This window comes from Camelus ferus, chromosome 20 (assembly GCF_009834535.1).
Source record: "Camelus ferus isolate YT-003-E chromosome 20, BCGSAC_Cfer_1.0, whole genome shotgun sequence".
NCBI classification, from domain to species: Eukaryota; Metazoa; Chordata; class Mammalia; order Artiodactyla; family Camelidae; genus Camelus; species Camelus ferus.
Genome location: NC_045715.1, coordinates 36165297 through 36169526, shown reverse-complemented (window position 1 = coordinate 36169526; position 4230 = coordinate 36165297). Strand labels below are relative to the sequence as shown.

Genomic DNA, 4230 nt, shown 5'->3' with positions numbered 1-4230 from the left:
CACCGAGAATAGAAAAGTCCATTAACAGGTCCACCTGCAGGAAAGGGCTTCTTCTTTTTTTTTTTTTTCAATTTGTGCTTTTTTATTTTATTTTTTTATTGAAGTATACTCAGTCACAATGTGTCAGTATCTGGTGCACATGCACGACAGGGAAGTGCTCCTGATGGTACCATGGCAACAGCTTATCAAACACAAGGGACCAGTCCTGAGAGAATTAGAAGCAATGCAACCCACACTAGCCCAGGAGAAGAGTAACTCAGCATTGTAACTAGAGGCAGTATTACCATCTCCATAGCACACTTTTTTTGGACTAGAAGAAGCTCATTTCTTTAGTTAATATTTAATTTTATAGCAAAGAGAAAGGCTTAATACTATTTTTTAAAAAACTGTTCTCAGGTGGGAACTCTTATCTCCTCGGCTTCTGGCTTCTGTACTGATTCTTCCTTCCGGTTTGCATTAGCTGAGCTGAGCGTGTCCAAAAAAAAAACCACCGTGAACATTTTCCTTTCCTTGTAATGAGCCCCAGTAGGAACCTGACAAGTGAGCACTTAGGATATTTCAGAAGCTTCTTCCCCACATCCTGGGAGGAAAGCAGGGCAAGGTGACTGACTTTCCCACTCACACGGTCTTACGTGGAGAGTACCGATGCCAGCCTGGGCTGGAAGAGGTTAGGGTGCCCACAAAGGAGTGCCTAATAACATACAAGTGCAGGTATCTGGTGCCCAACACTCTGAGGAGAACGCAACCATCATTCACACACACACACACACACACACGTCATTCTGCCATTTTTCAGATGCCATCTCTTAGAAAGTGTCCTTCAAGGCCATTAAATCACTCGATGACATTTATAAAATGCCTGAAATTACATGGTGTCAGAGAGGACCAGAGAACGTCTCCCCAGACCTTAGAAGGGATAGTGGCATTTCTTCACTCGGCTGGGGTGGCTGGGCACTACCTGTGCGCAAAGCCCTGCCAAGGCCGGGTGACTCAGCAGTGCCAAGGCAGAGCAGGAAGGCTGTGTGGGCCAGGGTCCTCCCACGCCCCCCCACCCCATCAAGGCCCTCCTACCAGCAGACACCCCTCTTTTTACACAAAAACGGTGACGCCAGGGCTCCCTCCAATAGTAAACGCTCAGAGTCCCACCCACAGAGTCATTAACGTAAACTAACGCAAAGGAGGCCTGGCCTTCAGCAACAGACTGGCGATCTTCAGCAAAACAAGAGGAGCCCCAAGCCACAGGCTCAGAGTCGTCATTACAAGAGATTGTCAGCGAATTAGAAGGACTTAGCACTTCGCCCTCGGCTGTCGCGCATCCCAGGGGCAGTTCTCGCGAGATCGTGCCGTCCTCAGGGCCCGCGCTGGGTCTCTGCGCGCCCACGTGCGCTTCAGCCTCGCAAGGACTTCCGGTCTGTAAGACGTACCCCAGCCCAGTGGTTTTTCAACTGAAGGCCATAGACCCCTGTGAATAGGTTTTTAAGAGATTACATTTTTTCAGGACATTTAAAGTTGAATTTTTATCACAAAGGTAATTAAACATGGGTGGTAATTAGGTTTATTTCTTTACTTTGATGGAGGTGCTGGGGGTGCTGGGCATTGAACCCAGGACCTCCTGCATACTAAGCATGTGCTCTACCACTGAGCTATACCCACCGCCACCCTAAACGTTTTTAACAGAAGCAAGTTTTGGAGAATCTGTGCAGAAACCTAACCACCCAGCATGTCCCAGTCTGGGCCTGTCCCACACTGCAGTTATGATTGTGACCACGACCAGGGAAGGCCAAACAACAACACAGATCTTACTGGGACTTCTAATCACTGTGATGTACTTCCCCATGTCTGAACTGTCTCGTGGGGTAAAGCACGGCCACTGGAGTGATGGGTGGACTCTCACGGAAGAGATGCATGCATGTACTTCCTGTCCTGAATCTGGAGCCAGCACACCTATGCAGGTAGTTACTGTCTAACTGGTCAACCATTATATATATATGTATATATGTATATATGTATATATATATGTATATATATGTGTGTATATATGTGTATATATATATATATAAAATGTGTGTGTGCATGTGCACGTGCATGCACACGCACATGTGTGTGGAAATTGAAATTGTTAAGAAATTGAAGTGTTAAAGGCAATTTTTTTTAAACTTTTAGAAGAGAATCAATTTATGATCTCAGAGTAAGGAAGGCTCTTAAGGCAAACCATGAAAAAAGAAAAAGCATTGGTATATTTGACTACATTAAATTTTTTAAACTTCCGTTCATCCCGTTCATCAAAGACACCAAAGAAGAGTGAAAAGATAAGCTACAAACTGGGAGGCAACACACTTAACAGAAGATTACAAATAAAGAATAGCTATGACATAATCAGAAAAATAAACCCTATAAAATAGAGCAAAAGTTAGGAACAGGCATTTCACAGAGGAGCAAAAAAAAAAAAAAAAAAAAAAGCCTGTAATTCCTGAAGAGATGCCCAACTGTATTCAATCAGGAATTGCACTAGCCGTGGAAATTCAAATTCAATACCAGGTGTCATTTCATACCCACCAGATAGAAAAAACTGTAAGTTCTGGTAGTACCAACACTAACCAAGGATGTGGAGGACTGAGAACTCACGCACTGTAGGCATGAGTATAAACTGGAACAATTACTTTGGAAAATATCATGGCACCACCTCGTAAAACTGGACATGCATGTGCTTGACCATTTAGTAATCCTATTCCAAGAACTGTAACCAGAGAGAAACCACTGCAGAGGCCACGGTCAAGACCGATCATAGGAGCCGTATTCATAATAGGGAAAAAATGTCAATGTCTTGATATAAATCAAGAATAGAGCTAATATATAAACAGTGATATATTCATACCATGGAACGTTACATAGTGATGAAGAGACAGCTACGCATATCACCGTGACCGAATCTCAAAAATAAAATTGTGTAAAAGAATAAGATACAAAAGAATACACCCCCTAGTTCCATTTCTATAAAGCTCAAAAATAGGGAAACCTAAATGACGTATTGATTAGTAATATATGCATGTGTGGTCAAATATAAAAGAGAAGCAAGGGATTGAAAAAAGTTCTGGGGAGGGCTTCCCTGCGGAGTGCCGGGAGGAAAAGGCACAAAGGAAATCCAAAATGCTGGTGATGCTCTGTTTCTTGAGCTGGATGGAATGTGGGGCTGAACATTTTATTTCTATTATTATTATTCTAAATGAACACCTAGCCTTTTCACGAAGATGGCGGCGAAAGCGAAGGAAGGCCCTGCCCCTCCCAAAGCCGAAGCCAAAGCAAAGGCTTTGAAGGCCAAGAAAGCACTGCTGAAAGGCGTCCACAGCCACAAAAAAAAAAAAAAAAAAAAAAAAGATCCGGACGCCTCCCACGTTCCGACGGCCCAAAACACCGCGGCTCAGGAGGGAGCCCAAATGTCCTCGGAAGAGCGCCCCCTGGAGGAACAAGCTTGACCACTACGCCATCATCACGTTTTCCCCGAGCACCGAGTCAGCCATGAAGAAGAGAGAAGACAACAACACAGTTGTGTTCATTGTGGATGTCAAGGCCAACAAGCTCCAGATCAAACAGGCTGTGCAGAAGCTCTGTGACATGGACGTGGCTAAAGTCAATACCCTGATCAGGCCTGATGGAGAGAAGAAGGCCCGTGCACGCCTGGCTCCTGACTCTGATTCTTTGGGTGTTGCCAACAAAATTGGAATCATCTAAACTCAGTCCAACTGACTAATTCTAAATATAAAAATTTTCACTATTAAAAAAAAATTAATGAACAACTAGATAAACTTTGTGTGCATGACATGTTTATTGAAATGTCCCATCGCTGTTGTAAAGGACGCCTTGTGAAGCATCCGGCCCGGGAGGGGCCGGCCCCAAGGGAGCCGCAGCACAGGGCTGCTCCTCTCAGGCTCACTCCGCAGAGCCGCCCTCTGAAGTCAGGACCTCAGTCCCTGGGACCAGGGCTTGCCTATTTCTAACTCCATGCAACAGGAGGACTTACTCCACACACACCTTGTTGTGGAAGGAAGCCGTTCCGCGGGTGCTTTGCACAAATCCAAGGGGATGCCACGGCCGCCATGTGGCCGCCCTCCTGCGTCCCCTGCTGCCCGGATCCCTGGTCCCTCCACCGGCTCCTCGCAGCATCCCGGCTACCGCTGACTCAGAGCGCTTGATCCTCCGCGGCGTTTGCCTGTAAAAGGATTTCAAATCCAG

The 4230-nt window shown here is 45.6% G+C and overlaps 1 pseudogene; it reads left to right on the top strand.

The window, feature by feature from the left end:
* Nucleotides 1–2810: 2810 nt before the first annotated feature.
* LOC102516447 lies at nt 2811–3729 on the top strand (annotated as a pseudogene).
* The last annotated feature ends 501 nt before the right edge of the window (nt 3730–4230 follow it).